Source organism: Hordeum vulgare, chromosome 3H (assembly GCF_904849725.1).
Source record: "Hordeum vulgare subsp. vulgare chromosome 3H, MorexV3_pseudomolecules_assembly, whole genome shotgun sequence".
Taxonomy (NCBI): domain Eukaryota; kingdom Viridiplantae; phylum Streptophyta; class Magnoliopsida; order Poales; family Poaceae; genus Hordeum; species Hordeum vulgare.
The window spans coordinates 113088069-113110991 of NC_058520.1; the positions used below are offsets into that span (position 1 = coordinate 113088069).

General features: G+C 40.2%; 1 pseudogene; it reads left to right on the forward strand.

Moving 5' to 3' along the window:
* The first annotated feature begins 400 nt into the window (after positions 1-400).
* Positions 401-1444, forward strand: LOC123441551 (annotated as a pseudogene).
* Positions 1445-22923: the final 21479 nt, after the last annotated feature.

Consider the following 22923-nt stretch of genomic DNA (forward strand, 5'->3'; position numbering starts at 1 on the left):
GTGTGATCATTTCCACAACCGCCATGACAAACACTTAAATTTTACTAGCATGCGTGATGGACGCATTTATCTTGCGGCATTTAACGCCATTTGGTTGTGCAGTTTCGTCGTTGTCGGTGGTGGACCGTATATTCGCCCAGGCGTTCTTGTCATGGCATCTTGGATTGCGGTAGGACGCAAAATTTCACTTGCTCCGCCAGCTTTTTCCTCTATATATTTTTCTCTCCGGCGTATTAGTAGACACCCTGTCGGGCCCTCATTTTGCAAGAAACCTTGGGCGACTCATTATATCATAGGTTGGATGTATCTCTATTTGAGGAAATCATTTGGGCCTAAGGGGAAGGGAAATCATCTTCCTACTCCTGAGATCGTGCCGATGCAACCAACCATGATACAAACGATGTTCACGCCACCGATTGAATTCACGTCTGCGATGGCACATGAGTTTCTTGAGGAACCTCAAAAAATAAGTTGGTGTCCTTATTCCTCGCGTAACTTTGATTGGAGTAGATCAGCTACAAAGGGCTTACATGATTTCTATCAGGCGGGCTATTCTTCCATGGAGGTTTCTATTTCAAAACATTGATACATGTGTAGCCGAGCCATATCACCCGGACCGTGTAGCTCGCCAACTTAAGTTAGACCAACAGATACCATATAATCCTTTGATATCCTTATGGACAACAGATGTTGGCGTGGCGTACACATACTGATCACATCTATTTCCCCCAGCTCAGGAGGGAATTCATCATCCTCTCAACAGCACTTATGAGGGAAAATGTGACGTGTCATGGACTAGATGGTGGAACAAATTTTTGCATCCGTTTACCATTATTTTGGATAAACTTAAGGCTGGTAGTCCACATGGGGAAATCTCATATGATGAGAGAAAGGAAGCGTATAAGCAAAGGGCAAAAGAATTTATGCTCCCTCGCGAACTCTCAGATTCTGATTTTGTTATAATAAAGGAAGTGTCAGCAGACTGCCGAGACGGGTATATTAATGGTATTGAGGCCAGAGAGAAAGAGATAGCAGAACGTTGGAATCATATTTTGGGTATTTTTCTTTCAGATGATGAACCTGCTATGGCCTCTCTATGTGTGAGTTAGCAATCTTTGTTTCGTTTTGGTTTAAAATTTCCATCATTCATCCATATAACATACACATGTCACTCTTTTTCAGAAGCGGAAGAATAAGAGTAATGTTATTGGCTCTTCTTTTAGTGCTTTGCCCCCAACGGGTATGCAAGTTGGTGAAAACCTCTCAACTTCCAAGCTAAAAGAACCAAGTACAACTAAAGCTATTTCTTCTGATGAGGAGGCGAGGCCTACCTCCAAAAGACATAGAGAATATTTCCAGTCCTATAAAATTAGATGGTCCTGCTTTATACAACAAGGTGATCTCAGTTTCACGGGTCTGGACAATATACTTAATGGAGATGTAGCTCACAATTTGGGTGATCTTCACACATTAAATGTGGATGACTATGAGTCAAGCATAGATGTGGATCTCCAAGTTTCTTTTCCACGCATAGCTTCAAACGTGCCCCCATCGACTGATATTGACAGCCTCCTATCTTCTGCACTAAATGGTAGCTCTATATATATATTAAAAAAAATTATGTTTTATTTAAGGTGTTGCTCACTTGTTTTACTATATATATATATGTATATATATATATATATATTTACAAGAATATTCACCTTTTTTTAGGTGTCGAGGACGCTCCTGAGAGTAGGAAAGAAGCGTCGTCGCATATTGCAATGGCATCTGTGGGTGTTCCTTTTGTTACTGAAGTTATTATGAAGGCTGTCGATGCATCGTTCAAACATGCACTTGAAGGCTTGAACAGCTCTACGATAATTGACCCTCAACGTCATGCACTTCTTGAGGCGGTCTATTCGCTTCTTCCAGCCAGCGATGATATCGCTCGCGTCACTGCTATTCGTGCGGGTCTGAAAAGACTTATTTCCATCTCAAATGACATGCAACAATCCCACAAAGAGATTAAATCTCATTCTCATGAGAAAGAAGAAGCCTTCACTGTGGCATATAAGGAATGTATGTTGCTTGAAGAATTTTTAAAAGGTACAGATGATAAGCTGGCATCTATGGAAGAGCAATATGCCAAGGAGAGGAAGCATGGGGAGACTCTTAAAGCTCAGCTCGAAAAGGTTAATACTAGAATGCATCAGATTGCGGAGGGTGTTAAGCAACTGAAATTAACACGGTCCAGTAAGCAAGCCGAGGTTAAGGAGCTGCGTGCCTCACTTTCTGAAGTTAATGCTAAGGCTAATCAGGCACTTGAGGACCTGAAGCAGAAGATATCCACGATGGACAATGAAGTTGAGTCTATTCTGGAGCAGATGGAAAATCTTCCTAATGTGCCATGATTTTTTTTCTTTAGCTTTTTAAATATATCTGGGTTAGCATTTTTGTTTAATAAGAACTCTCCAGTGTCCGTATGTCATCAGACTATTTGATGCAGCTTTCACGTGCGAGGTTATTTATTTATTCAGATTTGGAGTTATTGTACGTGTATGCCTCTTTTCTGATGATTGGCAGTCATGCGATTTTATTTGCTTAATGCAGTTAAAATAGATACGCATACTATATGGTACGTATATCCAATATACTGTCTCTATTTGTATGTATATGTCACAGCTTTGGCTCATGAGATTTTGGAGCATCATTTACTACAAGAAATATGCTCATACATGACATTTTTTAAGACGTCGTTGATGAATTCGTCATAAATCTCTGACGATTTCATCCGAGATTGTCGTAAACCGTTTGAGGGGATCAAATCTACATATAAATTACGACGATGTGAGTAAAAAATATCGTAACTGCATAATATGAGATCGTCATAACTTTTACGACTATTATAAAAATGTCGGAACATGTTCTAACTATGTTGACATGTCACTCGTGGGTCCATTCTATGTCACGCGCCAAACCCGCCTAGTTTGTGAAGCGACCTATTATTCTGTCATTCCAAAAATTCTCGAAAAATTCTCATAAATACTTTGGATCATATATTCCTCAAATATGTTAAAACCCTTCCTTCCATAGTTTACAAATAATTCAGCAATATTCATTTTCCTATTCTGTTCAGAATAGCACTTTGTGAAGGAAGTGCTATTTCTATTTTTTTGATCGCCCTCAAAATTGTTGGGCACTCTTTCCTATCCAAATCATTGCCTCATGAAAACTTTTGTAATCATTTTCCTAGTAAATCTTTCTCAACAAATTTCCAAAGTTTGTGTTCACCTGACAGCTTTGTGAAGGAAGTACTAGCTAGGAATATCCTGATGAGTTGAATTTTTTCCATATCTTCTATATGGCAAAACCATAGCTCTCCAAAAAATTTCAGCCACATGTAACAAATCCATGTGAGCTCAGCATCCAATCTTTGTTTCTAGTAATATTTTCAGTTTGTGAATCAACTACATTTTATATTGCTTTATAGTTGATGAAAATTTACCACGGAATAAAACTTACCATATAACATAACTCCACCAAATTTTAGCTCATTTAATTCGGCCAGTTTCCATCAATATTTTTCCCAATACTCTGTTCACTAGAGAGCATTGTAAAAGAAGTACAATTTTTGTTTATTCAAAATTTATGAAACTATTACACTGCCTTAATGTGCCCAAGTTATCATCCTCCTTTAAATTTAAGCTCAATCCAATCATGTATGTGAGCCTAGTTTCAATTACCATTTTCTGTCTGGATTAACACATTGTGAAGGAAGTGTCACTTTGGCATGTCCAAATGGTATAAAAATTTTACAATGCCTTCATATGCCTAAATTAGCATCATACACCAAATTTCAGCTCAATACATTCATTCATTTGATCTCAGCTTCAACATCCATATTTCTGCACAGTGTGGTACTTTGCAAATCAAGTGTCACCTAGGTTCATCCATTTGAGCTAAAAATTTGCCAAGACAATGTCCTTAGTAGATGATAATCCTCATCCAAAATTTAGGCCCATTGTGTATGTGCATTTCCCGCACCGCTAATCAAACACTTGGCTGCTAATTCATGTTTGAGCTTAGTTCGGTCTCATCGCGAGATTCTTCTATTGTATTCTTCTTCCTAACACCTACCGAGGGATTTTCCAACCCACCAGACATGTCTATTCCACCCCGAATGTGTGGCAACACAACGGTCAGGCGGTGACCACGTGGCTGGCATGCAAGTTTACGCGCTCTGGAGTTGGGACCCTCGACCACCTTCCAAACCTCGATGTCAAGACACCACACCATGTATTTATGATTAAATAGATTTTTATGTACCTATAAAGGATTTTTGGGGAAAATAAAGATCAATCTATAATGCAGCTGCAGTTCAAATTTGACCCGCTTCTAGCTGATTCGACAAAAATTTGTCTTTTTCACGAGAGGTGGATAAAAGCTTTTCACACCCAACCATTTTTTCAATTGTAACTTAAAGGTATCCTAGTATTTTAGAAAAATCATTTGGTACAATTTTTAAACAAATATATGACAGGTCCTTCATAAAAAAAACTCATTTTGGACACTTGAAAAATGGAAAATGATTTTTACATACAAGGAAAATGAAAACTTCCTTAATAAAAGTTGTTTGCCATTCCAATACGCACCCTTGTGCATAATATTAGATCATTTGGACGAACTATGCAATAAATGTGGCCATAAGATTGATCATTTGGCTTGAAAACCATGAATCCTCACACATGATAGCGCATTTCTGAGAACACTTTTTAAAAATAATTATCGTATTACAAGTTTATTATTTTTCCTAGTAAATTTGTCACATATAATGACACAATGCAAAGGTTTTTCATTTATTTGATTTTTTTGAATTTTTCATGGCCATTTCAAAATGCGGTCAAAACGGTGGGTATGACCGTTCCTAGCTAGTGGTTGAATCTTGGAAAACTTTTAATGTTTCTATGATTAAATAGATACTTTTGTACCTATAAATTATTTTTGGGAAAAATAAAAAGCAAACTATGAGGCAGCTGCAGTTTAAATTTGACCCGCTTCCAACTGATTCGATGAAAATTTATCTTTTTCACGAGAGGTGGATAAAAGCTTTTGACACCCAACCATTTGATTAATTGTGCATTTAATATGGCCTAGTATTTAAAAAAATTATTTGGTCTAATTTTGCAACAAATATATGGTAGGTCCTTCACAAAACAACTCATTTTGGGCCCTCGAAAAATGGAAAATCAATTTTTCGTCCAAAGAAAATGCATAGAAGTTGGTTATTATCCATAAAATGTGGTATAACTTGAGTGAAAATTTTAGTGGTGGGATTTTGCAAAATATTATTGGTACTTTCTTCATAAATATCCATTGTTTTTAGCACTTAGGGCATGTACATTGGATTAGACAGCAGGTATCTATAATATGTATCCACGTCATATAACGAGAGCACTACAGACACGTCCTACAACGGGGTGTATTTTCCTCTGTTTGCTAGCAAAGGCGTCGTTGCATGGAATACATAATACTATTTACATCACTTTCATTAACGCTAATTACATGTAATCTCTGATCAGGTTTGCTTCTTGTTCATTGTAGAATATAGTAAATCTTATTCTTCTTTACCCTCTACTATATTCTCCCTTCGCTGTTAAACCTTCTGATTCTTCAATTTTCCTTTGCCAATTCTTAGCAAAACGCAATAAAAAACAACAAAAAATCTTCAGTCTATCTATTTTCTCTCCTGGAATTGAAACTCATCAGTGATCAACCAAACTGCAGGGCTATAAAATTCAGAAATCAATGCATGTAGCTACTATCGATGGAAGCAATGATATACGTTCAGTGATTGATTTCAAATGCTAGATAGGTAGAGTGCAAAGCGAGAACATCGTCTAAATAAGAGAACAGAAGCAACGATTGATGGGAAGAACATAAGAACATCGCGGTGGATTCACGAGGACACGGATATATACGGCGCCACCGGTCGCCGAGATTCATGTGCACAAGAAGACTAGCACTCCATGGCTTCAGGAAGAAGGCAGTTAGAGATTTACCGACGCCCAACCATACAATGGCGAAAGAGGCGTCGATAGCCAGCGAATTCCACATGAATCACCCGTCTACAGATTTAACGACGGCCTCCTCCTTCTCTCTCCTCCATGTCATCTAAAATCCTAACTATCATCCCTTATAGACACCTGATTGTACATCATTGTACATGTCCTTAGAGATTATTTTGAATGACACATGTCTTCACCAATCAGAATAGAGTCCACGGATCACCGTATTGAAAACGATCTGAGCCGTCCAAGTCGTACAGATCCAACGGCCAACACCCCCTCACCCTCTCACCCACCCAACTCCTCTCTCTCTCCCCCGCACAACGAACCCTAGCCCATCCAGATCGAACACCCCTCCTCCTCCCTTCCAGATCGCAGCCGCCACCTCCTACCCACCGTACCACCCATCCTCTGACCCTCCACTCGTCGCGCCCTTCCTCCGCTGCTCCACCCCTCCGCCGTCGCCGCCCAGTACCCCTCCACCTCCTCGTTGCGCCGCAGTGCCCCTTCCTCCTCCTCCTCGGTGTGGCGCGGCGGCAATGCCTCCGCCGGTCGCGGGGACGTGGTGCACGCGAGGGTGGCGGGGGCAGCCACGCCGGTGACCGAGGCGACGGCGGCCGAGGGATGCGGCAGGCAGGAGGCCCCCGCCGCACCGACGGGATCTCGACCTATCCCTGAACCCTACCAGCGAGTCGCCTCCCTCGCCATGGCGAAGCCCTCGCCGCCGCCGCCGCCCAACTCCAGCCTCCGCATCCTCCTCGCCAAGGACCGCACGGCCACTTCCTCTCCCTCCGCGCCCGCGGTCGTCTCCAGGCACGCCGACCGCGACCGCATAATCGTGAGCCCCCTCCCTCCCCCCATCTCGTAGCCTAGGCGCTTCGGCACGATGTGCTCCAGACCGGGAGGATGATAGGCCGCCAATTCGGACGGGAATTTCCCTAAACTTGAATCATTTTCTCGGTCGCAGGGAGTGTTCCGGACCGCGTTGTCTAGGAACGAAGCCCCCGAAGCTTTCGCCCTCCACGCAGTTCAGGAGGCGATTAAGCCTCAGGTATGTATGTACCGCACAACTAGATTTTTTGTTAGATGATATCAGTCCTGTTTCGCTTTACTGTATGTATTTGGTAATCCATGAGTTGTGGTGTATTATAAATGCATAGGCATGTAGTTTTAAGCCGGTTTCTCATCTGATTTGGCAGAAGCAAACCGTGATGGTTCTAGAGCAGAACCAGACCTTGGAGAATGCTCTTCAGAGGCTGCTGCGGGAACTTGTAGTAAGCTTCTCTGACGCAAACTGATGTGCACATTTTCAGTTTTCTGACCACGTGGCATATGTGTTGCTTGAGCTATCCTGAACTTGATAAACAATTTTAAATTTTGTGGGTTACAGCCTCACAGTTGGAACCTACACACAATGGACCAGTTCTCATCCCGCCTATATGCAATCCACTAAATGTTTCTTTATTATTATGGTTGATGAGGCCGAGAAGGACGAGAAGATGCGTCTCCGTCACGGAGAAGGCCGAGAAGGACAAGATCCTCAAGTCGTCCATCGAGCTGAGGAAGTCAGAGATCGAAGATGGGTACACGGAGGAGGTGTCTACCTGCAGGCATGTTTTTTGCTCATTTCATTCAGCAATTCTATGGATGCAGTTTTGCTCGGAATCATATGAAGCCAGCACCTCGGTGTTTAACACGTCGTGCTGTTTGTTGGTTTTCTGTCAGGCTCTGTTGCTGGACATGAGAGACAAGCTTCTCTTTGAATAGGAGTACGTAGGAAGCACCAGGGCCAAGGTTCCACCCAGATCCTCTCTTCATATACCCTGGAGCTGGTTATCTCCTGCCTTGTGTGTCTTGCAGGAGGTAATGTGCCACATAAGCACCATCCAGTCAAAAGATTCATATGTACAAATTAAGGACAGTTATCAAGTTTGGTCCGTTCAAACGTAATCTAGGCCTTTCGTCTATACTGCACAGGATAGTCACTATCATGGGAGTGCCATGTTCTCTAAAGTTTGCCAAAACAGCAAATATTTAGTTAAACATTAATAGTGTTTCTTGTTTTTCCTATCAAGACAGTTTGAAAAGTTACAGGGTGCTTTAAGATTTTTAGAATAAACGAGTTTTTCGATTTCTTAAAAGCTTTCGCATGTGGTACAACTCCACAAACCGAGAGTATAGTAGTAGCAGGTCTGAACGTCTAGCTTCTTACAAAGATACATGTATGATTATAGAACTTTTGTGTATGTTTTTTTGTTGTAGATATCTCTGCTCTATAAAATTATAGCTCAAAATTCTGCTGGTGATCACAGATATACTGAAACAGAATCAATCAGACATATTAATGCAAGAGACAGCATAGCATCGACTCAAACTTCGAGCCCCTTTTCATAAGCAGACTCGAGCAATTGTTTGACAGCTAGTCAATCAAGTGCTTAGTATGTACCTAGTCTCTGGCCGAACCAAACATAAGTCAGACTTATGCTTCAGTTACTGTGAGTTACTTCCACCTCAGTAACTTGTTTGATGCAGCTTGACTGTAAACCTTCTTTGATCCAATGGTGCTAACAGTGCTAAGTTGGGGCCTTAAATTGATAGACTGTCCCTTGATAAGTAAACCTTCTCATTTCTTTTGCTTAGTTGTTACACTCGAAAAACTTATCATAAGCCAGTTTAGTAGCCGTCACACACGAAAGCAGTCAAAACCGCATCTAAATTCTAAGCAAAAACTTTTCATGGCAACTTAGGAGATCATTTGCACAACAATATTTTTCAACCATTAGGGTAGTGTGTCTGCCACAGGTGATAATTGTTGATTAGTAGGAGCTTCTGTGATATGATATGTCTTAGTAGAGAGTAGTGTTTTTCCTTCAGCCTCCTCTTCTTTTCCTTCTATTCTCTTTCTCTGTTAAAAGGTTTCTTCTTCTTCTTTTCCTTTTTCTTTTTTATCAGAGGTTGACTAGTAGCAGGCTGGAGGGGCATTTTGTACTGTAAGATGTCTAGTTCAGCTTGTGGACTAGCAATTTTGGGAGTAAATGGTCTGAAATTTTGATATCCAAAGAGCAGATTGGCTGTGCAAATAACCAGTTTCCTTGTTAATATGTGCAACTAGAAATTAAATCTATAAGCAGACCTTGATGCAGTCTTCTGCTTGAATAGGCTTAGAACTTTAGACTGGATCTTGTGGACTGTTGGCCTCCTACTGTGCAGTGTACAAATGCTGCAAATCTTCTTCTGTTCCACAAGAAGTTTGACAGTCTCTTCTCTACACTGCGCATCTTCAGCTCTCCTGGGATTTTTCGACATCCCTCTTTTCCTGTAACAACCACTTGTACAAGGGAGCAGTAGATTCATATTGACAAATTAGAAAAGAAGAAAGAAGGTGACTTCTGTGTAGACTGCATTTCCTCAGCAGAGCAGACTTCATCTGTTGAATTTTACCGACCAGGTCTACTTTCATGCGTGTACCATATTTTTACGCAAAACTTGTAGCATAGCTAATAAACAATCCAGTACGAAGCAGAGCATTTATTGTGCGGTGTTCTTTCATGTTCTCGTTAAGCGGAACTTACGTGAATATATGTGCAGCCTCTCGTTTTGCTTGTCGTATCGATGTTGTGTGGTGTGGTGCTGCACATTCGCCATGTATTGCTTCGCTTGATGTGGTTGTTCATGTAATTATCTCTGTCGTCCTACCAATTGGAGATTAATTCCATGACTAATGTTGAGGATACTTAGTTTACGTGCAAATTCAGGGATTGTTGATGTCTGAATCTGTTCAACTTCAGGGCTCAGATACACACGAGCAGTTAACAGCTGAAATTTGATCTCCACACGTATTATTTTGCGAAACAGTTTAGTTTTCACACTATTTTAGGATTTCTTACTCTGTCTTCTGCCTCGGAACCACCGGCGAACTGGCTGACGAACCGAGTTAGCAGCGGATGTCACTGTCGGTTAGTACTTATGTTGTTGTGCTTGCCCTGTTAATGTTCTTCTGGAAGAATTTGAGGAGTACGCCGAGAAGGCCAAGACGCTGCCCGACACCACCACCAATGAGAGAAAGCTCTGCCTCTACAGCCTCTACAAGCAGGCCACCGTCAGCCCTGTCAACACCGGTATCTTCACATGTTACGCGCCTTTCCTTTCCTTTCCATATTACTAGTTTTAGTAACAAGTAAATTATAAGGTCTGGTTTACTGTTAAATTAGCTCTAGTTTCCTATCCTGGTGAACTCTCAAGAGCGACTCTGTTTGATTTATTTTTGCGTATCCATAGAAAGGACAATCTGATGAAAAAGGAAAATACACAGCGCCATCTTAAGCTTTAACTAGTAGCACAACCAACCTCAATGTGGTCACTCATTGTTCCAAATAATATTAATAGTTATTATTATGTGGTCACCTGGACATGTGCCCAGATCCATATATGCATGATTGGTACCTGTATAGATCTACAAAGGGAACAACATCTGACACTGCCTGTCCTCCGATTAATTATAAATAATATTACTACATATTGTTACTATCTGGCATAGTAATTTTTAGATTTTTCTTCTCAAACACGAATACAAGTAGATGGCAGTTTGTATTAGAATTTTGTCGATTCATCGCGCTTTACTAACTGCCATCAGGGAGTGGATCAAGATGATGCGCTATACATGCATGTTGCTATGCTATTTATGTGGGTGGGAGTTGATCATTCAGTAATCAACAATGTCAACTCATGCATTGCGTTTTTCTGTCACTACTTGTATTTATTTCTGGTATATGTCTTTCTCGCAACTGTGTATCAAATTGGTCTGCTAAACATTGACGAATTCTACGATCAACTGGTGCATCATACTTTTTTTCCTTCAAAGTTTTCCTGAATATTATTATTTTTGTGTGCAACTTATCTTAGAGTGACCATGTATGTCAGTATACTCAAGTAACTGAATGTATTCAGCGTTAACTCTGTTAAGTACTAGTAGATTCAGAAATTTAGTTCATAGAATTATTGGCAGGAGCAGTAAACGAGTCAAACAAAAATATCCATATGCAAATGTCGGTCTATGTTTGATTCAATTTGGTTTGCTCTGCTAATAAAGGTCCTATCCGGTCTAATGTTTTTTGTTTTGTCTCTTTTTCTGTTGCTAGGAAAGTGATGAGAACATGTCGATGATGCCTACTGGGGACATTCAAATCAACACAACATAAAAATTTCTGAACCTATGTCTCATAGGAGAGTGGAATGAACTCCATTATTAGCAGATGTGTCATTGTTTTATTTTGCAATTCTGTCCGTTCTTGCTATATTCCTATGTAAGGAAATGTATTTATGAGATGATTTATTGTGTTATGTAAACCTGGGAGATGTATTATGTGATGTTATATGATGGATGATTTTAATTTGAGTTGGAGTATTCTTGATTTGAATATGAAATAGTGTTGGATTTAATATTGGACAAATAATTGGGTTGCAAAGGCACAACAAATAGAAATGAAACCAAGTTCAGGAACAAAAAGTTGCTGAATTCAAAAATGAAAAAGGCCAAAACTAAAACTGGACCAAATGTATTTGGGCACTAAAAGGCCAGGGCCCAAATTATAATGATAAAAAAAATTCGAAAAAAACATACTAAAGTGGCTGTAAATAGGCTAAGGACCAAAAGAAGTCCAATAAGAAAAAGCCCAAAAAAATAAAATCAGCCCATGTGATCAATTAAAATGGGTTGGGCTGATTTCAACCATGATGTTTTGATTTCGTCGTAATTTTGCCACGTAGGACTGCCACGTAGGACTGGGTTTGATTGCCAACAACGATTTAGGATCGTCGTAAAGGTTACAACGATAGAGGAATCGTCGTAAAAGTTATGACGATTTTGATCAAAACGTCGCTGCTGTTCATTTCTGACGCTCCGTTTTCGACGCTTGGTTTTTCGTCGTGAGATCGTCGTAAATTAAAAACCGTGGCGATGTAGCGACGAAAAAATAGCTTCATGTATTAGCATATTCCTTGTAGTGATTTGTATACTTATTTATTTTCATTTGGCGTCGTAATATATAATCATAGGTAACTGGACTGATTTTTATTTTACTTACCATAATTTAAATTTATTAGAGCGATATAAATATATCCGTTGTACATATTTATATTTAGCATGCCGCAGTTTAGACTCGTGAGGGTATGGAGTAATTTTAAGCATAGTACCTCTTAAGAAATTTCCCGTTTACCGGCGACGGCGAATATTTCCCATCTGGAGAAATAATTTTGTATGCACCGCTAGAATAAACTTCTTTTATGACATAAGGACCTTCCCATTTTGGATCAAATTTTCCTTTCATCCGCCTAGTTATATTCATGGGGCGAATGACAGTGAGAACCAAATCTCCTTGTTTGAAAGACCTACGTTTAACACGTTTGTCAAAAGCTCGAGACATCCTAGCTTGATATGCCTCGAGATTTTGCAAGGCTTGAAGTCGTTTTCCTTCAAGTCTTTCTAATTCATCAAGACGTAGTTGTGTTGATTCTTCCTCTGATAATTTTTCATGAGTAGCGACCCTAAGTGAAGTAATTTGTACTTCCAAAGGCAAAACCGCTTCTCCTCCAAACACGAGGGAATAAGGTGTCATCCCTGTGAGTGTGCGTGTTGTGGTTCTATAAGCCCATAAGGCTTCCAGTAGTTTTTCATGCCACTCGCGTTTGTTTTTTTGATACAACTTTCTTTAGCAATTTACATAGAGTCTTATTAAAAGCCCCCGCTTGTCCGTTAGCGGCCGGATTATATGTCGTAGAATAAGAATGCACTATCTTAAATTTTGAGCATAACTTGTCTACATGTTTGTTTTTAAAAGGAGTTCCATTATCAGACATGATCCGAGCAGGAACACCAAAGCGATATATGAGTTGTGTTCTTATAAAATGTTCAACATTTTCCGCCTTATCTTCCTTTAGTGGTGTAAGTTCAGCCCATTTAGAAAAATAATCGGTTGCGGCTAAAATAAATTTATGGCCTTTGGATGATGGGGGGTGAATTGGCCCTACTATATCCATCCCCACATTTTAAAAGGCCAAGATATATTAGTCGCATGGAGTGGTTCATGCGGTATGTGTATAAAGTCACCATGCACTTGACATTCACGGCATCTCTTTAAAAATTTAGCGGCGTCTTCAAACATAGTGGGCCAATAATAACCCAAACGCCTTAGCTGGTAATGTAATTTAGGACCCGATTGGTGTGCGCCACATATTCCGGCATGCACCTCTTTTAAGGCTTCTATAATTTCATTTCCAGCAAGGCAACGCAATAAGATACTATCATGAGAGCGTCTATAAAGCGTGTCATTTATACATGTATAATGTATTGATCTCTTGCGGATACGAGATCTTTCACTAACATCCAATGGTAAGTAACCATGAAGTAAATATTCTAGGAATGGTGATCTCCAATCCCCCACCTCAATTTCATATACATTGGTAGTCATTGCTGAAGATACCACTATTTCTTCTTCCTCTTCTTCAACGAGGATCGGAAGAATTCTCCTTTCCTCAACATGAACATCCATTGACTGATGAGAAGTTAGTGCCATGCTAGCAGCTAAACTTGCTAACGCATCAGCTTTGTCATTTTTGCTCCGAACAATATGTTGAATATTTATATTCGCAAATGTAGCCATGAGCATTTTCGCCCTTCTGAAATATGGCATTAACTCTTCTTTTTTTTACCATGTAAACTCCCAACAGCTGGTTAATTATCAATTGGGAATCACCATATACGGTGAGTGAGTCTAACCTCATGTTTAGAGCCAGCTCAAGCCCAATTATCAAAGTTCCATACTCGGCTGCATTATTTGATACTGATGAGGTTAAAGTGAACGAATACGAGATTATTGCTTCGCTTGGTGTCACAAAGACGACTCCAGCGCCTGCCCCTGATTGTCGACAGGCACCGTCAAAATACATTTCCCATGTCGAGTTAACGATGTCCGTAACAAATACTTCTTCATCTGGAAGGTGGTCATCGATTGGGAAATCATCTAGAATTGGATGTGCGGCTAGAAAATTAGCTAAGGTCTGACCTTTTATAGCCTTTTGTGGCACAAATTTAATATCAAACTCTGACAGGACCATTTCCCATTTAGCCAACCTTCCTGAAAGTACCATTTTATTAAGAATGTATCTAAGAGGGTCTGCTCTTGATACGAGGTGTACAGTATGTTCTAACATGTAGTGGCATAATTTTTGTGCCACAAATACTAATGCTAAACATATTTTTTCCATGTCTGGATAATTACACTCAGCCCCGACAAGGGTGCGGCTAAGATAGTATAGCGCCATTTCTTTTTCGTCATCATTATTTTGTGCTAATAAGGCACCTAACGATGCAGGCATGGCTGCTGTATATAGGATCAAAGGGTGTTCCCTAACTGGTGCACCCAAGATGGGTGGGTGTATTAAGTATTTTTTTAATGTCCAAGAATGCATTTTGGCATGCTTGATCCCACTCAAATCGGGACCCCCTTTTTCATAAGGTGTGAGAAAGGTTTACATCTCCCTGATAAATTAGAGATGAACCTCCTAATATATGCTAAATGCCCTTGGAAGCTTTTCAACTTGTGTAGGTTTATGGGTGGTGGCATTTTAACGATCGCTTGTATTTTACTTGGATCGATTTGAATACCGTTCTTTGTAACCACGAAACCGAGAAATTTTCCGGAGGAAACTCCGAACGCACATTTCATTGGATTCATTTTTAGATTATGTTGTCTGAGGCGTTCGAAAACAGTTTCAAGATGTTTTAAATGATCTTGTTCACGCTTTGACTTTACCGCTATGTCATCTATATAACATTCAACAATATCATACAACAATCCGTCTAGGATAATTGTCATGGCTCGCTGGTATGTTGCCCCAGCATTTTTTAATCCGAAGGGCATAACTTTATAGCAATATATACCCTTAGGTGTGCGGAATGTTGTTAACTCTTCATCTTCGGGCGCCATTTTAATTTGATTATAGCTAGAATAACCATTCATAAAAGGAAATATTGCATGCCCCATAGTGGCCTCGACTAGCACTTCCGATATAGGTATTGGGAAATCATGTTTGGGATATGCTTTATTCATATCTCTGAAATTTACACGTATATGTGTGCTTGCCATTTTTGTTTTGAACGGGTACAATACTAGACCTATGTAAGATATGTCACTTCTCTAATGAACCGTGTGGCTATGAGTTTGTCAACCTCAGGTTCTATTTGTGAAGTATTTCACGTCAGTACTTTCTTTGGGCTTGTTTCACCGATGCGGCATCATCTCGCACGGCAAGGCGATGCACAACTATGTTTGGGTGATATTTTCTTTATCATATTTTTTTCAAAGTGCACATAATGTAGCAACGTTTATATTGCAGGCATTAATGCAAAAATATATGTCATTTCTACTCATATTTTAAAAATGCACCTAGTGAAATAGGCATAACCATAAGATAAAGAAGCAATGGTCGAGTACATATTTTTCTTTGATACACACTACTTCATTTAGGAACGGACATTTCAACGTGCTCTAAAATAACCAGCTACATATTCCACTCAAGAACAAACATTTCAATGGGTTCTAAGATAACCAGTTATGTTGGAATATCGCCTATAAACCTCGAAGCGCGCATAGGCATCTAGACATGCATACTTGATCTGGTCATGGTCCAGGTTTTGCTTCTCCCACTGACTGAGAGTGATGCTTTTGTCCTTGTTAAGACTTATTTTTGCCACCTTCTTTGCTAGCTTTTCCAACGAAACCAAGTCACCTTCTTTTTGATTAGGAACCTTGATACCCAGTCCCTGCACATCAACAGGTTTTCTGATACCCAAGTTATAGAACTTGAGTTTTTTTATGTCGTTACCAATGGCGGCACCCGCAAATTCGACTATGTCATTTTCAAGGAAGCTGCGGAGAAGTGGAGGAATAAAACTCCGACCTGGGCTTGGTATAGCTGGTAAATTAGGCAATGTTTGCCCAGACAAAGTTGTAAGATAGCAGCCCGTTGTGGCTCTTGATTTGAGAGTGCAACATGTTGCTCAATTGGAAGCTTCTTACGCTCTTTGCTATTGACATATCTAGTGTATTCACAGTCAAGGCCGACAACACGCCACTTGGCATGATTAAGATACTTTTTCCATATGAACCGTCTGAAGGCAACAACTGTCGAAGGGTTGCTAGTCACCGTAGTATGGATTCTTATACCACCCTTGCTGATATGAAAAAGGTGGTCTGGTTGATTGTTATCCACACTCCTCGGAAACTGGACACGGACTTTGCCGACCCTAATATTGCGAAGCTTGACATGGTGAACATTTCTTTGCCGATGTTGATGACATACCGACTCAAGCAAAGCTTTAGAGGAATCACATGCAATAGGTGGTGACGACATGGGGTATGACAACTCTGATTCTGGGTTCACATGACGTGCTTCATAGCCATGGGAATTGGGATAAACTTCCTTGCATTCAAAGGGAAACTTGAGAACCGTCTTAGATAATCCATCACTGGATTTATCCGCCAGCGTAATAATAGGCTCTGGAACATCAACTTGAACTTTATTCTGAACCTCTGATGTTCCCCTATCTAGAAACGATGAGGAGGGCAATATAACCATGTCATTGCCCCCATTCATAGGTTGCTTATAGTGGAATTGGTCTATTATCTTCTGTTTTCCCTTTTTCTCTACTCGCATACCTCCCTCAAACTTGAGTGTAGAGACTTCTACGCATGGGTCATGCTCAGTTGGTGATGCAGTCACAGTACCCAGATGTTGATTCGTTGAAGTCGCACATGGACCAGCTGGCACATCAAGCCAAATGTCTCCGATGCGAAGTTTCACTGGATGCGACACCTCACCCTCCATACCTTCGAATAAACAAAATTATATATTAGTTTACTTTGGGTATATTTTGCGTACACGATGTTTATACCTTTCATGTACATTAGAAATTGACATGTTGCAATCCTATGTTGGAATTCAAAGATGAGGGGAGAAATATGTCCCACTGGGCGTGCCAGAATCTGATGATGGGAAAATGGGGCGATAGAAAAATACTAACTTCGCGTCCACGTCATAGAGACAGATAGAATATAGTATTTAAAGTGCGCGAATGTAAACGAGACAAATATCAAGAATTGCGGGTACTTTATTTTCAGCACTCTTACATTTACATAAAAGAACTGTTAATTACATCTCCAAAGAGAAAACCCCTGATTAAGAATTCCAACATTTCTAATACAAAGGATTACATCACATATGACTATTACAAACTATAAAAAAATAAAATGGAAGATCCTCCTCGCTGTCGTCAGTGCCGGCATGCTCGGGGGAGCTTTGAACTTTGTTGATGTTGTCACATGTAATACCTTTCATTTTATATTTTTCTTCGACTTATACTGATATTGGCAGTACATGTATGCATGCTTGAATGGCTTTATCAATTTATAAATATATTTATAATAGTTTAGGCTCTTATAGCATTGGAGAAATTTATAAATATATTTTTATATGACAATGGCCAGAGTTTATGGCTTTAACATTTTATTTCGATTTATCTTACTTGTATTACTACTAACACCACGTAACACTCATACTGTGTCCGTGTGTAGCGTAACCAAGCAAGATCGGTTTATGACATGTGATTTTGGTGATGCTAATAGTTTAGGCTCTTATAGCATTGGAGCATTTTATAAATATATTTTTATATGACAATGGCCAGAGTTTATGGCTTTAACATTTTATTTGGATTTATCTTACTTGTATTACTACTAACACCACGTAACACTCATACCGTGTCCGTGTATAGCGAACCAAGTAAAATCAGTTTTTATATGATGTACAATTTGATGATGCTAATAGTTTAGGATCTTATAGCATTGGAGCATTTTATAAATAATACTTATATGACGTTGACAACGGATGTTGGAAGGAGAAGTTAATCTTCGTCAAATAATCATGATGTTTGGTAATATATACATGACATATTTTAACCATCATATTTACTTGATTTTACTCACATTAGTTTGATCATGCGAAATATTCCTAAGTGTATGCATGGGTTATTTAATATGCCCGATCAATTAATCAACCTTTATGTTTGTTTTATCATAAGCGGATTGTACTTTTGATTATACTATATGGTTTTCCTTAATGATTAATAGTCGCATGCACTAAAGGGCTAAAGGATCATGTGCATGGTATTTCCTACATGCACGAGAATTTAAGCAATGCATGGTATGCTTGTCATACAATATTTTGTTTGAGTTAACATATTTACCTGGCGAGCTTCACTTATTTTACTACCAAAATATTTGGTGTGATAACATAGTTTTGGTTTAGCTAGGCATACTATTTGATTTCATCTTACTTTGCATCATAGGATAACTGACACATATGGAGGGTGCAACATGATTTAGTGATATGCATTTGAAGTGACTTGGCTTATGTCAATATGACCAAACCAAGCACAATATTTATCTCTAGATATATTTAGAGTACACCTTGGTTTGTGTCAATATGACCAAACCAAAGACATGATTTTATCAAGTTAAATAGTTTTAGTGCAACTTGGTTCATGTCAATGTGACCAAACCAAGAGGCCCAATTTAATGATATGTGAATTTAGAGATATTTAGATAATACCATCATGAACCAATAAATGTCAAATTTCGGGAACATATGTTTCTTAGTGCCACTTGGTTTGTGTCAATATAACCAAACCAAGGGCCAATATTTTATCAAGATGTCAATTTTTAATAACAACTTGGTTTGTGTCAATGTAACCAAACCAAGAGTTATGAGGAGAAAACTCCATGGTTGTGTTAATATAACCAACCAAGAAGTAAGAACACATCTGGCAAATATGAAGAAACATTCCCTAGTTTGTGTCAATGTAACCAAACTCGAGAATTATGAAATAAAACTCCATGGTTGTGTCAATATAACCAACCAAGAAGTAAAAATCATGTAGCCAATATGAAGAAATATTTCCTAGTTTATATCAATATGACCAAACTAGAGAATAGGAAGAGGAAGCTCCATGGTTGTGTCAATATAACCAACCAAAGAGCAAACAATGAATTATATTTTCATCTCCCAACCTTTTATTTCTCCCACGTACGGAGTGGTAGGGGAAGGAGTTCAGCTTGCCTTGTTTCTCACCTTTGCTGTAGAATCGGACGAGCAGCCGACTGTAGCGACGACGACGACGAGGCGAACAGCCGGTGGCGACGAAGCAATAGATGAATGATGTGCTTGACGATGGATCCAACCAGCAATGCACTGGTGTTTATGGAAGCAATGAATGAAAAGCTTGCAGATGGATGGATGAATGAAAAGGGCAGCCGGGTTGAATGAATGAGCGATGGATCAGCCAGCCCCTCCTCTACGCTGAACGATCAGCTATTTGTAACAAGCGGGCGAGCAGCGGGACATTGTGGCGCGCGCCCACGATCCTCGATCATGCGATCGTGTGAGATCGTGGAGCTGGCTGCTCTTTCCTTCTTTCTTTCATTTCTTTAATTCATAATTGACCGGCAACGTCCCATCATCTGACATGGGCTTAATTAAGTTGTGGTCTTTTTTTCTTGTGCGCGTGCTCGTGTGGTGCTCATCTGTGGGCCTTTGATATAATTAATTGGAGGCTGATCCATGCATGCACGCCTAAGCATGGGAGGAGGACGTCCATTTCGTATGATGTTGCTAGATGGGCGTTGTGTTTGGGCATGGGCTAGATAATTACTCCATCCGTTTCTAAATATAAGTCTTTTAAGATATTTTATTAGGAGTCTACATACGGAGTAAAATGAGTGAACCTACACTCTAAAATATGTCTATATACATCCGTATGTAGTTCACTAATGAAACCTCTTTAAAGACTTATATTTAGGAACAGAGGGAGTACTTCATTAGTTCCTAATCTTGCCGCATAATTAATCCATGCATAATACATGCATGCACATAGCTTGTACTTGCACCATATATGTACGTAGCCATTTGTATGATTGGGCTAGCTAGGCCAAATTAGTTGTTGTGACATGAAAAAGCATTTCTTCTACTGATAATTATATGACGGTTTGATATTTTCCAGCATACATCATCGTACGCTGTATTATTTTATACGAACATTATTGTGCCAATATTTCTTTTAGCGGTGACAGAATAATGTTCATAAATAACATTTTGGTGATATTTGCATTTGGGTCAACGTTGGAATTTAGCCGCTCATGATGGGGTTTGTATATGAAAGTCATATGTCATGTAGTTTGTACGACAATATGTCTCTCTTTTTTTTTTGTTATTTTATGTTGAGACGCGCGGCGAAAATTCATCATTGCATCTTTTTTTTTCGTGTATTCGGTGATTCCCTATCTTATTTGATTATTTTATGTAAATGATTTTACTTGCATAATATCTAAGCACTATGTTTTGCTTCGGCCGAAATCGGTGTCAACAGAGAGGTCATGGTGTTGATGAAGAAGCCCTCCGTATCCGAATCCCCCCTCCAGCAGGGCACCAGAACGTGCCCCACATGGAATCTTGCGGAGACAGATGCTTGCGGCGGCGGAAAAGTATTTTCATGGATCTGCTGATTTTTTTGGGGATTTTAGGGAACATATAGGCGAAAGACCTAGGGCAGAGGAGGCCCAAGGAGCCCACAATCCTAGGATGCGCGGGCCCCCATGGCCGCGGCTAGGGGGCTTGTGGGGTCCCTGGTGGCCCTCTACCTTAGTTCTCAAGTCTCACGATCGTCTTCTGTTTCGGAAAAAATCTTTTTGGAAGTTTCATTCCGTTTGGACTCCGTTTAAAATCCTCCTTTCAAAAGGGTCAAAAACACGGAAAAAACAGGAACTGGCACTTGGCACTGAGTTAATAAGTTAGTCCCAAAAAAGATATAAAAGGCATACAAAACATCCAAAGTTTGACAAGATAATAGCATGAAACCATCAAAAATATTAGATACGTTGGAGACGTATCAGATCAGACAGTGGAAATGACCATGTTGCCCTTGCCGTAAACAGCCCCTCCTCCGGGAGAGAACTGTTTCTGGCGATTCTTTCCGCGAGCTTCTCGCGCTTCTTCCCGGTGGTTCCATCATCCCAGGCAAGCCACAACTTTCATTTGCTTCATTGCATTGCAATATCATAGTCTCATTAACTACTTTAATAATAAATATATCTGTTGATAGTCTAGAATGTGAGTAGGCACTTTTGAATAAATTATTACTCAGATGAGTTCGGGATCGTTAGTGACTAGTGTCTTACACACTAGTCGATAACATGAGGTTGATATTACTGTCTATGATTACATTGTGAATACAGATTGATAGTAGTGGCTTGAGCTTATTATTTATCAGATTACTATGACGTCGGAGCGTCAGCTATGACAAACATATTATTCGGGATAAGATTCCTAGTCGGTTGATCAGAGTGACCTGTCCGGGCTCATGAGTGCAACCACATTTGCCGATATGGGACGGCCTTGACTTGAGCTGATCGCGTGATCTTTCACCGGTACCTCCAAAGAGGGAGGGTTATGCACGCGTGTTGCCTTGGCCCGATAGGCGGTGATAACCCTGTGAGCCTGTTGAGTTGTTTGTGCCAGCGTCCCCGGTTAGGACAGTTTAGTTTGGCCACGATGGTGGCAGGTGTCATGAGGACACAGGGCCACCTAGGGCAGGACTCCGGAAGAGGGTGAATGTCGGTGGTACGATGAAAGAGTCACGGGTCAGGCAAGTTTCGTTGGAGTAATGCTGGCCCACCCGATTGGGATCACGAGGTCAGTACTCCATGGTGTGGGTAAAGTGTGCAACCTCTGCAGAGTGTCAAATCTATTCGAATAGCCGCGTCCATGGTAATGGACAGCCCGACCAGACCTCAGTAGATGGTCAATCATAACTATGATAGTAATGATGGAAGAACTCGTCTGAATATGGTAACAGTTGGGCATCGTGTCGATGATAAGTCTTGGTATCTGGCATGAGGATACTTGATAAAGATTCTAGGTAAGATCACAAGAGTTGGGATCATTAGGGTACAGTGATAGCAGTATGGTATAGTTATTTTTCAACTACCCCTTCGTGACAATAAATATTTATCTGATCTTGACGGCTATGATGTTCTCTTGCCTTCATGCTAATGTTTGTTGTGAGCATGCGAGTACATTCAAAGTACTCACCTGGCTTGTCATGCTAGTTTGCAGGTCATGCCTTGATTGCTTGATTGTCGAAGATTCCGGGTTGCGAGCTAGGATGCGCATTCCAGCCAGAGTCCGTGCGGAGTGGAGTTCATCACATCTGTTGTTGTTCCGCTGCTAGTGTAGGATTTACTGTAGGCAGGTGTAGTATCGCCAAGGCGATGTAATCCATGTATCCTTGTAATCTTTTCCATAGTAATAAAGAGTTGATTTGTTATGTGCCAACAGTTCCGTATTCTAGAAGACTGGTCCTTGGGATGGAATACGGGGCGTTCCGGTTTCCTCTGAGCCAGGGTGCCACACCATGACACTATGTAATAACAAACAATAATAAACGTAAGAAATTATACAAGTAGTTATATAAATCATACAAGTCATAATTTTTTCTCTAAAAAGGATAATTAAGAACAAGAGGCTCACCACAGTGGTGTAGGCGACGAGATCGACATGGGCAATAATGGACGGGGGAGAGGACGACGTGCACTGGGACGGGACGGCACCCTACACATGTGTAAATTAAAAAGTTAATTTAAGGTGGCTCGGGCATTTCATCAAACACCTCATGTGCATAGGAGGTGAGAACTAGAGTAGCCCACACCTCCACACCCTGGCCGGCCAAAAATGAGAGGAGTAAGCGGGGAGGGACGAGCATATATATAGG